Consider the following 18,575-nt stretch of genomic DNA (forward strand, 5'->3'; position numbering starts at 1 on the left):
AGTCAGCTGGGTCATCCACTCCAAAAATATGTATGAGGATATCAGTGGATTCTCCACTTCTAGGCTTGATCAAGGAAGCCCAAGCAGAGGGTATGCCTTATGAGAGTTGAAAACTAGAGAGGATTAGGGGTGAGAACACCCAATTTGTGCAGGATAGTCGGGGATTATTGACTCGATGCGGTCGGGTGTGGGTTCTGATGTATGGTGGGGTCAGACAGATGGTTATGGAGGAGGCTCATAAGTCTCATTTCTCTATTCACCCAGGAGCCACCAAGATGTACTGGGATTTGAGTTTGAGCTACTGGTGGCCATGCATGAAGCGAGAAATCTCTTGGTACGTCGAGAGATGCTTGACCTGTAGGATGGTCAAGGGCGAGCATCAGTGGTCGTATGGCAAGCTGCAGCCTCCAGAGATTCCCATGTGGAAATAGGAACATATCATGATGGACTTCATTACCAAGTTACCGAGGACAACGAAGGGATTTCATGCTATATGGTTCATCATGGATCGATTGACCAAGAGTGCCCATCTCTAGGCCATACAAGAGATCTCATCGTCCGAGAAGCTGGCCGACATGTATGTCTGCGAGATCGTTGCTCGACATAGCATTCCAGTCTCTATTGTATCCGACTGGGATGTTAGATTCACCTAATCACCTCTCGTTTCTGGCAGAAGATCCATGAGGAGCTGGGCAGTCGACTGCATTTTAGCAAAGCATATCATCTGCAGACCGATGGCCAGAGTTAGCGAACTATATACACCCTCGAGAACATGTTGAGGGGTTGTGTCATCGATTTCGGTGGGAGTTGGGATTCCCACCTACCCCTTGCTGAGTTCTCCTACAATAACAACTATCATTCCAGTATTGGTGCCCCACCTTTTGAGGTGTTGTACGGGCGGAGATGTTTCACCCCGATCTATTGGTGTGAGGTGGGCCACAGGGTGATGGGTCGGACCGAGGTAGTCTTATAGACTACCAAGAAGATTCAACAGATTAGACAGCGGTTGCAGACTGCCCAGATTAGACAAAAGAGATACACCGACCGCCGCTGATCAGAGTTAGAGTTCCAGGTCGGTGACATGGTACTCCTGAAGGTCTCGCTGTGGAAAGGTGTGATCCACTTCAGGAATAGGGGAAATTAGACCCCCGATACATTGGGACATTCAAGATCATTGCCAGGGTTGGCAAGGTGGTCTATAGACTAGATCTTCCTGTTGAGCTCATTCGGATCCACAACACGTTTCACATTTTACAGTTGCAAAAGTGCATCCTAGATGAGTAGGTGGTGGTATCATTGGATGACATTCAAGCTGATGAGCGCCTGAACTATGTGGAGAGGCCCATGGCCATTCTAGAGATGAAAGTGAAGATTCTGCAGAATAAGAAGATACCTTTGGTAAAGGTATAATGGGAGCATCAATGAGGGTCTAAGAGGACATGGGAGTCAGAGGCTGAGATGCAGGAGCACTATCTGGAGATGTTCACTGAAGTGGACTTCGAGGATGAAGTCTATTTCAAGTGGGGGAGAATTATAATGCCCCGAATCTTAGGTATTAATTTTAGTCTTATTCTTTCATATTGAAAAGTCGACTTGACTAGTTGGATGCCCTGGCTCGTCGAGTAGGAATGCGGTTGGACCGCAACTTAAGTGACCAACTCGGCAAGTTGAAGGACAGACTCGACGAGTTGGAGCTGGAATGAGAAAACCCTAATTTCGGGGTTTGCATCCTATTTAAAGGACCTTAAGTCCCTTCATTCATCCCCCTTATCACTTGTTGACGGCTAAAAGGAAACCCTAATCGATTTAGACCCCATTCTTGAGTGTGTGAGGAACTAAAGGGTGTTTTGGTGCTTTCATTAAGAGAACTAAAAGATTTAGAGGCTTGGATTGAAGAAGAGTAAGTGGATCTGCCATCTACATTGTTTTGGGAGCTAGCCTGAGGTAAAAATCTTGTAACTTGATCCTTTCATAATTAGATCTCCTTATGTTAAGATTAGGGCCATTTTAGCTTGTTTGGTGTTTCATTTCGGGCAATGGTCATGATCTGAAGTAGCAACTTTAGATCTAGACTCATCTTGGTTCTTATGGTCATAATGTTACAGCCTTTAGCAAGATAATTCCTTATCCTTACATAGAACCACTTATCTAGCTTGATTTTGGCCATTTACACCTTGCATGTACGTAAAGTTTACAACTTTACGTAAGAAGTATGCTCTATGAACTCAGATCTACTAAATGGAGCTTTGGGGTGGCTTATAAGCATCTGAAATGAGAAGGAATGAAGAGACTAGATGAGTTGTATGGCGAACTCAGCAAGTCCGATGAAGATTGGCCTGGAAGGTTTCTGCATGGATTCGGCGAGCCAGTAGAGTGACTCGACGAGCCAGTTAGGGTTTCCTCGCCTTCAAATTACACATAGACTCGACGAGTTGGTGAGGGTTTTATGACCTTCTGAACCCTTAAGGACCTCGATGATTTTCTACCTGCACTCGGCAAGTTAGGTCAACATGGACTGTTGACTTTCACTATTGACTTTGACTTTGACCAAGGATTGACCAGTTTGACTTCTGGGGTATTTTGGGAAACTAGAAATTTATGGATATGGTTCTGTTGTGAATATAGGTGGTGGATTTTTTGGAGGTGATCTTAGAGTTTGAGCTTATCACTTCAGCGTGACAATTGTGAGGTGAGTTATCCTCATTTTATCAGCTGGGTCTAAGGCACCAATGTCGACCCCTATCATATTTGTATCCGTGATTATTGCATAATATGCTTATTTGTTTACATCCCGGTAGTTGGGATGGTGGTATGCTTAGTGACCTGGTTAGGTCGGTATCCTGGTATAGAGAATGATGCTATATTAGTAATCGGTTAGGTTTGTATCTTGGTAATAGGATGTTGCTATGATTAGTGATATGTTAGATCGGTTTGGCTGATGTATATATGCTAGCATATGATATGTATGTGCACATGTTTGTTGATTGGGGGTTGGGTTGAGGCAAACCTGCTTTTTGTTGAAGGCCAACATACCCAGGGCGGTCCGGATAAACCGAAGGTCCTGTAAAGGGGTTCAGTTAGGCCGAAGGCCCAACGAGCGGTCCGGATAGGTTGTAGGCCCTGCGAGGCGGTCTAGACGTGTCGAAGGCTTGGAGAGTGGTCCAGATAGACTGAAGGCCTGTGAGACGGTCCAGTCAGACTGATGGCTCATTGTACATGTTGTTTGCTTATATGTTTATACGATATGGTTATATCTGTATGGAGTTGGTATTTTTGGGTAACTCACTAAGCCTTCGAGCTTACATTTATCGATTATTTTTTCAAGTACTTCGGATGATCCCGGGAAGGCGAAGGCATAACTATACGCTTCCTCAATTTATGATTATGATTTGTGAGAACTTTGATATGATACTATTTTTAAAACAAATTTTAATAACTTAATGATTTTTAAATGTTTTAAGAAACTTGAAATTTCGCATGATTTTTATGGATGTTACAGTTCCCGGGGCACTAGGGTGTAAGACCTTGGAGGATTTCTATGGAATTCTTAGTTAAGACCTCGGGGGGTTCCCAAGGTATTGAGGTAAGACCATGTAGGAGTTCTCATGGCACCCAGAATAAGACCCTTGAGCGTTTCCAGGGCATCCTTGAATGTTTGTATGCATGGCTTATGTTGCTTATGTTATTGATATGGATTATATGATTAAGTGGATTGTGTGGGGTATGCTCTGGGGAACTCACTAAGCATTAGCTTACAGTTTGTTGGTTGTTTCAAGTACTTCATGGTCTAAGGGAAATGGCCTGGCATGATGGCGCGACATGCACAATCTGGCTTTGTTCCAGGACACTTCGATTTTGTTAAAAATGTATCTGATGTTTTGAATTTGAAAACAATTGTGATTGAAATTTTATAACTTATGGAAATGGATTTTGTTATTTAAAAATGAAAAATAAAAGTATTGATATTTTCGGCAGTTACATGTTGGTGTCAGAGTCTTGGTCTGGGGGATTTGGGCACACTCCCGGGTGTGTCCGAACTCAAACTAAGGAAATGGTTAAAATTGTTTTCAAAAATCAAAGATAACATTTTTTAAAAAACCAAAGCAGGGAGAGTGCAATGCACGTAATTGGCGAGCTCAAGTAAGTGTTTCCCCAATATGTTAGCCATGCTATATTGATAATTGGAATGTGATACTCGTATGGATCTTGCTATGTATATTCTTTCAAAACTGTATACGATTAGGCTCTTATAACCTTAGAATAATTGATTTGGCCGTATTTCATGTTCCTTGTCTGGTTGTGGACCTAGGGTAGAGTCTGTTATTCAAAAGTCTATTTGATCATGTTCTGTGTATAATTTGCATGCATAAGGAAACTTGTTATGATTGATTTGAGTTCTATTTTGATGGGATTGAGCAAATCTTAGGATAGCTTAGGATTTGAGTCATGCGGTAGTCTGTGACATCTGTTTTGTTTTTGGATGAATTAGAGTTATCAGGTAGAGCCTTGGGGAAGATACAAGTAAGTGTCGAAGGTAGTACTGGCCCGTACTACTAAAAGCATAAGACATGTACCCAAACTAATGTTAGATCTGGAAGCTCTAAGGAGATCGGTGTGGAAGGATCTCCTTTTGAATATCTTGATCATTATGTCTTATGGTATTTCAGATTAGTATGGTGGTGACACGACATGGAGCAGGGGGATCAGGATCGGGCTATATTACGGATCCCATTAACGAGAGGTTGCGCGATCTTATCGCAGACGAGGTTACGAGGGGCATTCTTAATGCCACCCCAGTGATTTTCAGGACATTCAAGGAGGAGATGAAAGAGATCATGGAGGAGCGGCTCATTTCCTTCCAATCTGAGATTGCTCAAGTCAGATTGGGGTCCGAACTCCCTCGTTTCAGGAGTTCAAGGTGTGCAGAGTGCCTGAGTTCTTTGATGTTTGGGACCCCATAGTTAGTCGACGCTAGGTAGCGGATATGGAGAATGCCTAATGCACGAGCTCTTGCCCCGAGATATAAAATGTGGGGTTTGCTTCGTGTATGTTGAGAGACCGAGCCAGGGATTGGTGGGAGGTGGTGACCCACTAGGTAGGATCAGTTGGAGTGGTTGAGATGTCATTGGGGGGGGGGGGGGGGGGGTAGGCGTTTTGAGATGGAGTTTGCACCATCCATCGAGGTACAATGGATTACGAGGGAGTTATAGGAGTTACAATAGACCACCAAGACTGTGGCGGAGATCACCGCCAAGTTTCGGGAACAAGCATTATTGATCCCGCAGTATGCTGTGGATGAGGATATGAGGAGGAAGAAATAGAATTCCATGCTGAAGGATGATATCCATGAGTTCGTAAGCTTCCTAGGGTGAAAAACCTTGAAAAAGATGGTGGAAAAGGCCCGGGAGTAGGAGATGGAGTTGGAGATCCACACTAAACGAAAGTTGGAGCAAGCTTAGACAGCTATAGATCATGCTAAGAAGCTTACGACCTCAGATTCTTCTAATAGGGGCCAGCAGGGTCGTGGCCGGTGTGCCAAGTCTGGGAGCGCACACAACGGAGTTTGTCGGGTGACTGGCACAATATGTTACACATGCGGTCAACCAGGCCATCTAAGTAGGGACAGCCCCGAAAAGGGCTTGATCTGTTTCCAATGCAACCAGACTGACCATAAAAGCACCGTATCTCCGAGGTTGCAAGGGGGAGGAGCAGTGATGGCGCCTGGGTCCGCCACGATGAGGATCACTGATGGGCGCCCTGCCTAGGTTGAAGCTCCTATGGTGAGAAGCCTTGAATTTCAGCTGATTACAGAGGAGGCTCGAGCTGCACCAAACATCGTGGCTGGTACGTAATTTACTTTTCTTGTTTGATATTATTTGATTGTGCTTATATGTATATATGTGCAGTCGTATAGGGACCTTTTTGGTCAACGGTATGTTAGCTCATGTTCTTTTCGATACGGGAGCTACTCAATCATTGTATCTCTTGCGCTTAGCAAGAAAGTTTTGGGATGTTTCGGGGACTTTGGATTCCCACTATAGGTTGACATTGTAGATGACCATGTCGTGAGTGCTGTGAGGGTATATCGGGACTGTGTCCTGAATGTGTTTTTGGGAGAGGTTCCGTGTTGATTTGGTTCCGATACCGTTGAAGGTGATTGTCGGGATGGACTCGTTGGAGGCCAATGGGGCCATGATAGACTGTGGGTGCTAGACGGAGAGAGTTCAAACCCCAAGTGGGGGAGAACTGTCTATTCGGCTGCGAGGGCTAAGAGACTTCTCCATCAGGGTTGTTCTAGATTTTTGGCATACATCTCAGATACGAGGGTTGAGCCCAGGACATATTTGGGTAGTGTACCGGTTGTATGAGATTTTCGGGATGTCATTCCCGAGGGGTTGTCAGGGGTGCCTCTAGAGAGGCAGGTAGAGTTTCATATAGATTTGGTGTCGGGTGGTGCTCCGAAAGCCAAGGCACCGTACCAACTCGTTCCGCTCGAGATGCATGAGCTGTCTACGCATCTTCAGGAGATGCTAGACAGAGGGTTTCTCTGTCCGAGCCGCTCTCCGTGGGGAGCACCGATTATATTTGTCAAAAAGAAGGACGGGTCACACATCATGTCCATCAATTATCGGGAACTGAATAAGCTAACGGTGAAAAAACGTTATCCGCTTCCGAGGATCGATGATTTGTTCGATCAGCTTTGGGGTGCATCTTGGTTTTCCAATATTGACCTTCGGTCAAGGTACAACCAGATGAGGATTAGGGATGAGGGTATATCGAAGACAACTTTCAGGACTCGGTACGGCCACTATGAGTTTGTGGTGATACTGTTTGGGCTCACCAATGCCCCAGTAGCATTCATGGACCTCATAAACAGCGTGTGTAGGCCGATGTTGGATCGGTCTGTGATTGTTTTTATCCATGATATCTTGGTCTATTCTAAGACCAAGGAGCAACACTTGAGGGAGGTATTGGAGACACTGAGGACAGAAAAGCTTTATGTCAATTTCTCAAAGTGTGATTTCTAGTTGCGGGAGGTGCAGTTTTTAGGGCACATTATCAATCAAGAAGGTATTTTGGTTGATCCAACCAAGATTGAGGTGGTGATCCGATGGGAAATACCGAAGAATACATCTGAGATCCGTAACTTCTTGGGGATAGCGGGGTATTACAAGAGATTTATTTAGGATTTCTCCAAGATTGTGGTACTTTTGACTCGCTTGACCAAGTAGAATGTGACATTTCGGTGGGGCTCGGATCATTAGTTGGCTTTCAAGGCCTTAAGACAGAGGTTATGTGAGACCCCAATTCTAGCATTACCCGAGGGGCTGGAGGATTTGGTGGTGTATTGTGATGCATCTATCACAGGGTTAGGGGCTGTTTTGATGTAGAGGGGGCATGTGATCGCATACGCCTCGAGGCTGCTGAAGCCTCACAAGTTGAACTACCCCACTCACAACCTGGAATTGGGGGCGGTGGTGTTTGCCCTCAAAATCTGGAGGCATTACCTGTACGGAGTTTGGTGTACCATCTATACTGACCAAACGAGTTTGAAATATTTAATGGGTCAGCAGAACCTCAACATGCGACAGAGGAGGTGGTTGGATGTACTAATAGACTATGATTACGAGATTCTATACCACCCAGGGAAGGCCAACGTGGTGGTTGATGACTTAAGCTGCAAGGCGGCGAGTGCTCCGATTGGAGATGTCTGTTTGAGGATGACGGCGATTTCTGCCTTGTTGGATATGATCAAGGAAGCTCAGGTAGAGGGTTTAAAGAAAGAAAACTGGAAGATAGAGCGGATTTGGGGTCAGATGCACTTATTTGTTTGGGATGGTCAAGGACTTTTGACATAGTGTGGTCGGGTATAGGTAACGGTATCCGAAGGAGTGAGACAGAAGATATTGGAGGAGGCATATAAGTCCAAATTCTTTATTCATCCTGGAGCTACAAAGATGTACAAAGACCTGAGATTGAGTTATTGGTGGCCCTGCTTGAAGCGGAATATCACCTAGTTTGTGGAAAGGTGTTTGACCTGCAGGAAGGTCAAGGTCGAACATCAGGGGCCTTATGGCAAGGTCCAGCCCCTACCTATTCCCATGTGGAAATAGGAAAAGATCACCATGGACTTCATCACGAAGTTACCAAGGACGACGAGGGGTGTAGATTCCATTTGGGTCATGGTGTATAGGTTGACGAAGGGTGTCTATTTTATTCCGATCTCCAAGAGTATCTCTAATAATAAATTAGTAGATATTTATGTGCGAGCGGTGGTGGTCACGCATGGGGTGCCAATGTCGGTGGTCTCTGACCAGGATGTCCATTTTACATCCAGGTTTTGGAGGAAGTTCCACGAAGAGTTGGGAACTCAGTTACGTTTCAGCACCGCGTATCACCCCCATACAGTTGGCCAGATCGATCGGATGATCCAGAAACTCGAGGATACGCTATGGGCATGCGTATTGGACTTTGGAGGGAGTCGGGATACATACCTCCCACTAGCAGAGTTTTCATATAACAATAGTTATCATGCTAGTATAGACCGACCCCCATTCTAGATTTTGTATGGTCGGAGGTGCAGGACTCCCGTATACTGGGGTGAGGTAGGGCATTGGGTCATAGGGAGCACCAAGGTGGTGCTAAAGACTATCGAGTTGATTCATCAGGTGCGCGACATGCTGCGAGTCACATAGAGCCGTCAGAAGAGCTATGTTGATCGACTTCATTCGGACCTTGAGTTTCAGGTAGGAGACTTCGTGTTGCTGAAAGTGTCACCATGGAAGGGTATCATTAGGTTTCAGAAAAGGGCAAAGTTAGGGCCCCGATTTATTGGTCCATTCAGGATTTCTGCTCAAGTCAGCATGGTTGCTTATCGACTGGATCTCCCGAACGAGCTAGGTGAGATCCATAACACCTTCCATGTGTCCCAGCTTCGGAAGTGTGACACTGGCAAGACTGTAGTTATCTCCTTGGATGATATTCAGGTGGATGAGAGCCTGAATTACATTGAGAGACCCGTTGCAGTTTTGGATAGGAAGATAAAGGTTCTTCGTAACAAGGAGGTGAAGTTGGTGAAGGTGCATTGGCAACACCGAAAGCGCTCCAAATGGACAATGGAACCAGAGGATAAGATGCGAGAGCATTACCCAGATTTGTTTACATCGACGGACTTCAAGGATGAAGTCTAGTCCAAGTAAGGAGAGTTGTAACACTACAAATTAGGTATTACCATTCAATCCCTTGAATTAATAAATAAAGCAAAATGGTCCCTTAAGTACATTGGGCGTACTCCAAGAGTACGCTTAGCATACTAAGCCTGGATGAATGCGGGGGGTCAGTACATACATTGGGCGTACCAAAGGGTATGTAGGGTGTATGTGGCCGGCATGCAAAACCCTAATTTTCAAACTTAAGACCTTTATAAGTCCTTATCTCACTTTAGCTTCACCCTAACCAGCCTCCTTCACCATCAAACATCACTAAACCCGTATAATCATTAGAGTGTGTGATCGTGAGCTTGTGAGTGCTTTAATACCATCTTCTTGGTGTGTTAGCTTCAAGGAAGAGGAGGAAACAAGCTTGAGCGAGGAAGGGCTTCTGTATCTTGCATTTAGAATAGCTTAGAGACCTTGAGGAAGTAAAAAGTTTTCTCCTTGATCATCATTTTCATTTCTATAGATACGGTTTTCTCTACAGTCCCTTTTGTGTTCATAGATCATCTCTTGAGATTTTGAGCAACTCCAGTGCTTAGTAAGAGTATATCTGAGGTCCCTTGACTTATTCATACCATAAATATGGAGTCTTGATGGGTGTTTTGACCTCATGCATGGATTAAGATTCTTGGAAAGGTCTTAATGGGTTGTTAGGAGAATATGGAACATGCAAAGGCATAAAGTTGCCAACTTTTTACCTTAGGACGTCTTAATGGACTTAGATCTAGAGTTGAACGTTGAAGTCCCAAGTATTAAGCACTTAATGGTTATTTTTGCATGCTAGATTAGTACGTTGCGCGTAGCAGCGTGTACGCAGCACATACTGAATAAGACATTAGTACGCTGAGCGTACTGGAGTGGTATGTCGGCCGTATGCACACTAGTGGGTTTTGGGCTTCATGTGCGCTTGTAAGCCTTTTTGAGCCTTAACCAGTTTTAGGCATGGACATGTTTTGGGTTGGTGGACCAATTTATCTGTTTTGGGACAAGGTTGCTATGGTTGGGCCTTATTGTGCCATGTGGCCCATTAATAGTTTTGGACATGGACTTGGGCCCATTAGCAAGGGAAGACTCTTGGGCTATTATGAAAGGACTTGGGCTTGGGTACTTGGGTCCTTTAATTAGATTATATTCAATCCTGCTTTTGGGTTGATGGTATTATTTTTCAGCACGAGCAGTTTCGGATTGTTAGGGGAGCAGCTTCCGGGTTCAACTGACTAAGGTGAGTCTCTTCACCATACCAATAAGTCGTAGGCACCAAGGTCGGCCCATTAATTGCTATGTGATGAGCTAGTTGATTATGTGGTATGTGTTATGCTAGTTGTATTATGATACTTGCATCGAAGACCTCAAGGGGGGGGGGGTTCCCGAGGCACTTAGGTGTAAGACCTTGGAGAGTTTCCATGACATCCTAGGTAAAGATCTCATGGGGGGGTAGGTTCCCAAGGAACTTAGGTGTAAGACCTTGGAGGGTTTCCACGACATCCTAGGTAAAGACCTTCGGGGGTTCCCAAGGCACTAGGGTGTAAGACCTTGGAGGGTTTCCATTGCATCTTTAGTTAAGACCTCAGGGGGTTCCCGTGGCACTGGGCTAAGACCATGTGGGAGTTCCCATGGCACCCGGAGTAAGACCTTGGAAGGTTTCCATGACATCCTTATATGTTTATATGCATGGCTTATGTTGTTTGTGTGATTGATATGAATTATATGATTATGTGGATTGTGTAGGGTATGCTTTGGGGAACTCATTGAACATTAGCTTACAGTTTGTTGGTTGTTTTAGGTACTTCGGGATCTAAGGGTAAGGGTTTGGCATGATTGCGCGACATGCACTCTCTGGCGTTTTGTTCGGGGACACTCTTATTTTATTAATAATGTATTTGATGTTTTGGATTTGAAAACAATTGTGATTGAAATTTGATAACTTATGGAAATGGATTTTGTTATTTAAAAATGAAAAATAAATTATTGAGATTGTGAGCAGTTACACATGACATGTGAGATGTCATATTTTTTGTGTGATAACACTCATTAACATGTTGTTTACAAATTAAAAAGAAAATGAGTACTATGGGGTCATAACACCGTCCATGAATCAAGCTCCAAGCTTCAATTCTGATTGAAAAAAGCAAAAAACCTTGAAATTTAGTTTTTAATTTGCCAATACACTCACACTAAGATGGAATTTTCATTATGGTTGTAAATGAACCAAACAAACATGAACATATGTTTTTTTTTTCATTTTCGTTTATTTACTTTTAACCGAATACAAACAAATCAATGAACGAATTTGTTTTATCATATTCATTCGTTTAACAAGTTACTTTCTTTGTGTTAGTTTGTTATGCTAAACGAACATAAACAAACATAAATAAACGAATATAAATAAATAACCATCAAGAAACATAAATTAACCTAAGCAAACATTTATAAATATAAATGAATCAACAAAATAAATCATTAAAATTAAATTTTTGGTAAGAATGATAACAAATACAAAATTTGCAAGTTTATTGGCAAACTAACAAAATAAATCATTAGATTAAACAAAAAAACATGAATCGTAAAAAGAATCCTTGAAAATTGGATTCATTTTTTTTACTAAATCAAGTTTTGATTCAATTTTTATACAATTTTAGTGACACATTGAAAAAATAAATCATCAGTATTTTTTCAGGATTCTATTTTTACACATGTTAATTTTTAATCATCTAATAATTTATTTTGTTTGTTCGCCAATAAATATAAAAATGATATATTTTATTACTCTTACTACAAACTTGATCATATATATATATATATATATATATATATATATATATATATATATATATATATATATATATATATATATATATATATATATATATACAGAGAGAGAGAGAGAGAAAAAAAAGTGAATATACTTAACAACCTTATATAAGCTTAGGTACCTAACTACATCATACTACGTAATTTTGTATCATATTTGCATTGTAGTTACCCAAAGTTCTTAAAATTCAACCTCATAACTTGGTTGCTTCCAAAATCTTTGGACTTTCACCGTTATCTTCCTTCAAGTGATGTCTTTCTATCGGAGACCCCCTGGTGGGCTTTATATACTACCGTTACAAATCAAATGGTGTAGGAGGAATATAATAGTGAATGTCTGAAAATCTTGGAAGTAAATCAAGTTAATGGTTGAAGTTTAAGAACCTTACACAATTGCAATGGAAATATAATGCAAAACAATGTAGTATAATGTGGTTAGGTACCTAAGCTTATATAAGGTTGTTAGGTATATTCACTTTATATATATATATATATATATATATATATATATATATATATATATATATATATATATATATATATATATATATATATATATATATATATATATATATATATATAAACACGGGATTATATTTGATAATAATTGTTGTACAATGTACTTTAATTTATTATCTTATTATCACCAATTGGTGCTACTGTTAATATATTATGGTGTAATTTGGGGACCATGACATAAAATAAACTTTCAAATTCACTATTATACCTAAATAATTATTTTTATCATACTTAATCATCAAATAACAAGGCTTTTAGTGGGGGACCACATATGCATATAAATAGAGAATTTCTTTTACTATAACTACAAATATAAAAAATATATAAATATATATGAGAGAGAAGGCAAATCGAATAATACAAAGTGATGTTATTCAACTTATCATGTGATGTCGAAAAAGCATATTTTCTATAAGAAGCATGCTTAACCAAATGTGTTATTCAATCAGTTCGAGAAAAGACATGCTGTAAAAGAAGACACTATATAAAAGAAGACACTATATAAAAGAAGACACTACATGAATATATTAAAAATCAGAACAACAATCCATATTTTTAAGCACTAGGGGACCGGAATAGAAGGTCCCCAATCTACTTATTTGCAAATTCATGTTCACAAAAGTAGGTTTATCTTTATAGTTCATAAACTTATGAAGATTATATTTGAAGTGTTAATATTTTATATATTGTATTGCTAAATATTAACAGGAAATATATAGAACATAATATTTAAGTTTAACATCTTTATGCTTTGCTTGATGAGTTGGAGACGTTTAAGATTTGATCAATTACATTATGTTTTCATATTGTTTGTCATTTTAATAGAAACTGGTAAAAGAAAAACAAATGTTACTAAGTAGATTAGTTTTTTATTGTTAGAAAACTCCAAGGGGAAAATTTGATTTTGGCAGATGCAAGAACAAAGGGAAATTTTGACTAAAGAACATTTTAGAGGGTTACGAGGAAAACAAGTTTGATGAAAGATTTTGGAAAATGGTCCTTATATCACTTGATATATCATTGGTTAAAAACTATAGATGTTTGAAACAAAAACAAAAACAACCAAAAACACAAAATTTTGGATAAACTTTTGTGTGAAAAACCACAAGCACGATATATATATATATATATATATATATATATATATATATATATATATATATATATATATATATATATATATATATATATATATATATATATATATAGAGAGAGAGAGAGAGAGAGAGAGAGAGATGAGAAAATAAAAATTATAGATGTTTTAATCATGTTTTATTGGAATCATTTTCATCCACTTATCTATTTTGACGTAAAAGTTTCTGTCGTACCAACGGAAATGTGAAAGGTGTTAGAAATTTGGGTTTAGAAAGGCTTGGAAATTCTGAGAATTGTGATTATCACTTTCAAATCGAAGTATTTGGTGGTACTCCCAAATCTTCAATTGGATAAGACTCAGAGAGACAAGAACAAAGAATGTTTGATGATATTTTCGTATGTACCAGAAAATGAGACCAAAACCAAATTTTAACAACTTTGTCTGAAAACTGTCATATGACAGTTTTAAACTGTCATAAAACCATAAAAACTGTCATAAAACAGATATATGGATAAGGAGCAGCCGCCCCTTGGACCCCGCCAGGGGCTGCCGCCCCTTGGACCCCGCTCCCAGGGGCGCTGCCCCCGGACCCCTGTTCGTTCAGGGGCTTCGCCCCTAAATGACAGTGTACTTTGAAACTTGATCAAACTTAAACAAGTGTGTACTCCACACCTTCCTTACTTGTTTAATATTTATCAAGATCATTTTTGGTCAACACAAAGTAATCTCATTACACTTAAATAACATTGATGATCAAAATCACCAACAAACCTCCCCCATTTAAGTGTAATCTTGATTAACTTAAAATGAAACATAACAACAACAAATTGATGCATAAATGAAATGTCGTGACGATTGAATTTCACATTAGTATATTATTCATTCCAAATATCCGAATATTAGGGTGTCACTACGGATTGAACCCTTTCTATTCATAGTGAATACATGAAGATAATACACACAACAATTTACATTCTCATAAGTTCTAACTTGACACTATATTTTACTAGCTTGTGTCCCATCCTTCAATAAGTATATCAAAGTCAAGTCCTAACTTCTTGAAGCAGCTAAACTTCATACTTATATAGGTAGTTCTTTTGTTTTTGCACCTGCAAATGCAATTTTTCAAAGAACTATTAAGAAATAAACTTCAACCTTCTTAACTTGCAGTACTGAACACATACCTTGGGATGATGATAAAATGTGTTCCAATCTTCAAATATCAAGCTTTCCACATTGAATTCAGCATCTAATATTACATCAGATGGGAATTGGGTATCTCAATATAAAGATTTTAAGTGGACTTCAAACCCATCCCTACAGCCGCCTTGTGCACAAGATTTCTTGCTAACCCTTTGGTTAGATGATCGGCCAAATTCAACTGAGTTCTTACAAACTCCACAGATATCACACCAGTCATGATGAGCTCACGAATCATGCTATGTCTAACACCTAAATGTCTAGACTTTCCATTGTATACTTGACTATAAGCCTTAGCCAAAGTTGCAGCACTATCACATCTGATAGAAATGGTAGATATCGGTTTGGGCCATAATGGAATTTCATAAATCAAAGTCCTTAGCCACTCAGCTTCTTTACCAGCAGCAGACAATGCAACAAACTCAGATTCCATAGTTGAGTTAGTAATACAAGTCTGTTTCTTGGATGCCCAAGAAATGGCACCTCCTCCAAGAAGAAACACCCAACCACTAGTAGAAGAGTGATCCTCTAAGTTGTTAATCCAGCTGGCATCTGAATAACCTTCCAAAACAGAAGGATATCCACTATAAGTTAAACCATAATTTATGGTCCCTTTCAAATACTTGAATACTCTACTCACAGCTTGCCAATGATGTGAACTAGGATTACTAGTATATCTACTAAGTCTTCCCACAGCATAAGCTATATCAGATCTAGTACTAATCATGGCATACATTAGACAACCAATAGCCCTTGAGTATTCAAGTTGAGACACAGGAGATCCTTTATTAGGTAGAAGCTTAAGACTAGGATCTATAGGAGTGCTAACAGCAGAACAATTCTCAAAGTTAAACTTTTTCAATATCTTCTCAATATAATGAGATTGAGAAATTGAAATCCCATTTTTTCCTTTTCTAATTCTTATACCAAGAATTACCTCAGCCTCCCCCATGTCTTTCATATCAAAACTATATGATAAGAATTTCTTAGTTTTATTAACTTCTTCCAAATCGGTACCAAATATCAACATATCATCTACATATAAACAAATCATGACTCCTTTACTAGAAGTATCAAATTTGCTATATACACACTTGTCAACTTGGTTTAATGCAAAACCATTAGACAAGACAACATCATCAAACTTTTGATGCCATTGTTTTGGTGCTTGTTTCAAACCATATAATGACTTCTTCAATTTGCACACCTTATGTTCATTACTAGGCATAACAAATCCTTCAGGTTGTTTCATGTAGATTTCCTCATCTAAGTCACCATTCAAGAATGCAGTTTTCACATCCATTTGGTGAATCACAAGATTATGTATAGCTGCAAGAGCTAACAATAATCTAATAGTGGAAATTCTAGCAACAGGAGCATAAGTATCAAAGAAATCAATGCCTTCTTTCTGCCTAAAGCCTTGGATAACCAATCTGGCTTTATACTTATCAATTGTGCCATCCACCTTCATTTTCCTTTTGAGGATCCACTTACTTCCCAATGCCTTGCAACCAGGAGGTAAATCTGACAATACCCAAGTATTGTTATGCATGATAGAATCAATCTCATCCTGAATTGCTTCTTTCCAGAAATGAACATCCCTAGAACCCATAGCTTCACTAAAAGTCTTTGGATCCTCCTCAATATTAAAACAATATTGATGTTGACATATAGTCTCATTCCTTGTTCCTTCAACTAGATAAAGTTGAAAATCAGATCCAAAAGACTTAGCTTTTCTAGCTCTAGTACTCTTTCTAAGTTCAGGCACAGAACTTGTATCCCCAGAATCATCTCCGATTGAGTTATGTTTTTGTTGAAAGATTGGTGAATCATGTCCCTTGGTCTAGGTATAGATGTAAATCTTTCTTCATCAAAGATAGCATCTCTTGACTCTATAACAGTGTTAACAGACACAGAGTCATTAGATTCTAAAACATAGAATCTATAAGCTTTGGAATGCTCGGCATATCCAATAAAGATACAATCTATACCTCTCTCACCCAATGTTTTCCTTTTGGGTTCAGTGAGCCTTACAACTGCTCTGCAACCCCAAACTTTGAGATAACTCAAATTTGGTACCTTTTACACCAAAGTTCATAACGAGTATTCTTACTCCTTTTATTTGGAGTTCTGTTCAAGATGTAACATGCAGTTAACATTGCCTCACCCCAAAACCCTTCACTTAATCCAGAATAAGACAACATGGAATTAACCATTTCTTTCAAAGTCCTATTCTTTCTTTCAGCTACACCATTTTGTTGTGGTGTATAAGGAGCTGTGGTTTGATGTATTATTCCAGTTGATTCAAAATAAATTGGATCATAATACTCACCACCTCTATCAGTACGTAAGACTTTTATTAATTCATTTTTATGAAGCTCAACTTGTTGTTTATAAATTTTAAATTTATCAAGTGCTTCATCCTTAGAATGTAGCAAATAGACATAACAATATCTAGATGCATCATCAATAAAAGTAACAACATACTTTTTGTTTCCAAGGGAAGGTGTTGCATGGAAATCACATAAATCACTATGTATTAGATCCAACACCTTGCTTTCCCTAACAACATCTTTGAAAGGTTGTCTAGTGATTTTAGTTAGCATGCATGTTTTACATTTTTCATTATTTTGCATATCAAAGGAAGGAATTAAACTCATTTTAGACATGTCTTTTAATCTTTTGTAATGAATGTTTCCTAGTCTAGCATGCCATAATTCATATTTATTAAAATTATTGCTAGTACTAGTAGAAGCCATGCAAACAGAATTATCAATAAAAAGATAATTAATATTTAGCCTAATCATTCCATTACATACATATCGAAATCCTATAAAAGAACCATGTCTTGACAAGATATACTTGTCACTTTCCAATACTTGTTTGTAACCACAATTATTTAATACAATTTCAGACACGAGATTCTTACGAATCCCAGGAACATATAAAACATTGTTCAAACACAAACATTTCCCAAAAGTAAAAGTAAGTAAAACAGATCCTATGCCCTTGATTGGTTCAGTTGCAACATTTCCCATCTTTACAACAGATCCATCATTAATTGGTTGAAAGTCCTTGAACCAATATAAATCTTTGCAAACATGACTTGTTGCTCCCGAATCAACCCACCATGCAACATTATCATCCTGCACATAAAATGCTTCAGAAATCACAGAAATATAATTCTGAATATATTTAGAATTCTGCATGAATACAGAAATTTGACCTTGTTGCTTCTCTGGATCCTTGGATCCACTTGGTCCTGCACCATCCTTGTTCACTTTACGTAAACGACAATCTTTCTTGAAGTGACCCGGTTTGTTACAATTCCAACACACCACTTTAGCCTTCTTGTTGGAAGACTTTTCATCCTTTCCTTTAAACTTCCTTTTTCCATTAGACTTCTTTTGATTCTTTGATCCTTCTCCATCCACCATGTTCACAGAAGAGGAACCAACTTGGTTCTTGCCTTTGGGATTGTTATCAAGTTCTTGAGTCCTTAAGGACTCTTCAATCCGTAAATGGCTTCCAAGTTGAGTCAAAGTTAATTCCTCTTTGTTATGTTTCAGATTGTGTTTAAAATCCTTCCAGGAAGGGGACAGTTTGTCAATAATTACAGCCACAGAAATCGCTTCATCCATTTTCAGATTGTGTTGAGAAAACTGTCCCAGGATCCTTAACATTTCATGGAATTGTTCCATAACAGGCGTAGAGTCAATCATTTTGTAACCCAT

Source organism: Lactuca saligna, chromosome 2, assembly GCF_052625555.1.
Source record: "Lactuca saligna cultivar CGN05327 chromosome 2, ASM5262555v1, whole genome shotgun sequence".
In the NCBI taxonomy this organism is placed as follows: Eukaryota; Viridiplantae; Streptophyta; class Magnoliopsida; order Asterales; family Asteraceae; genus Lactuca; species Lactuca saligna.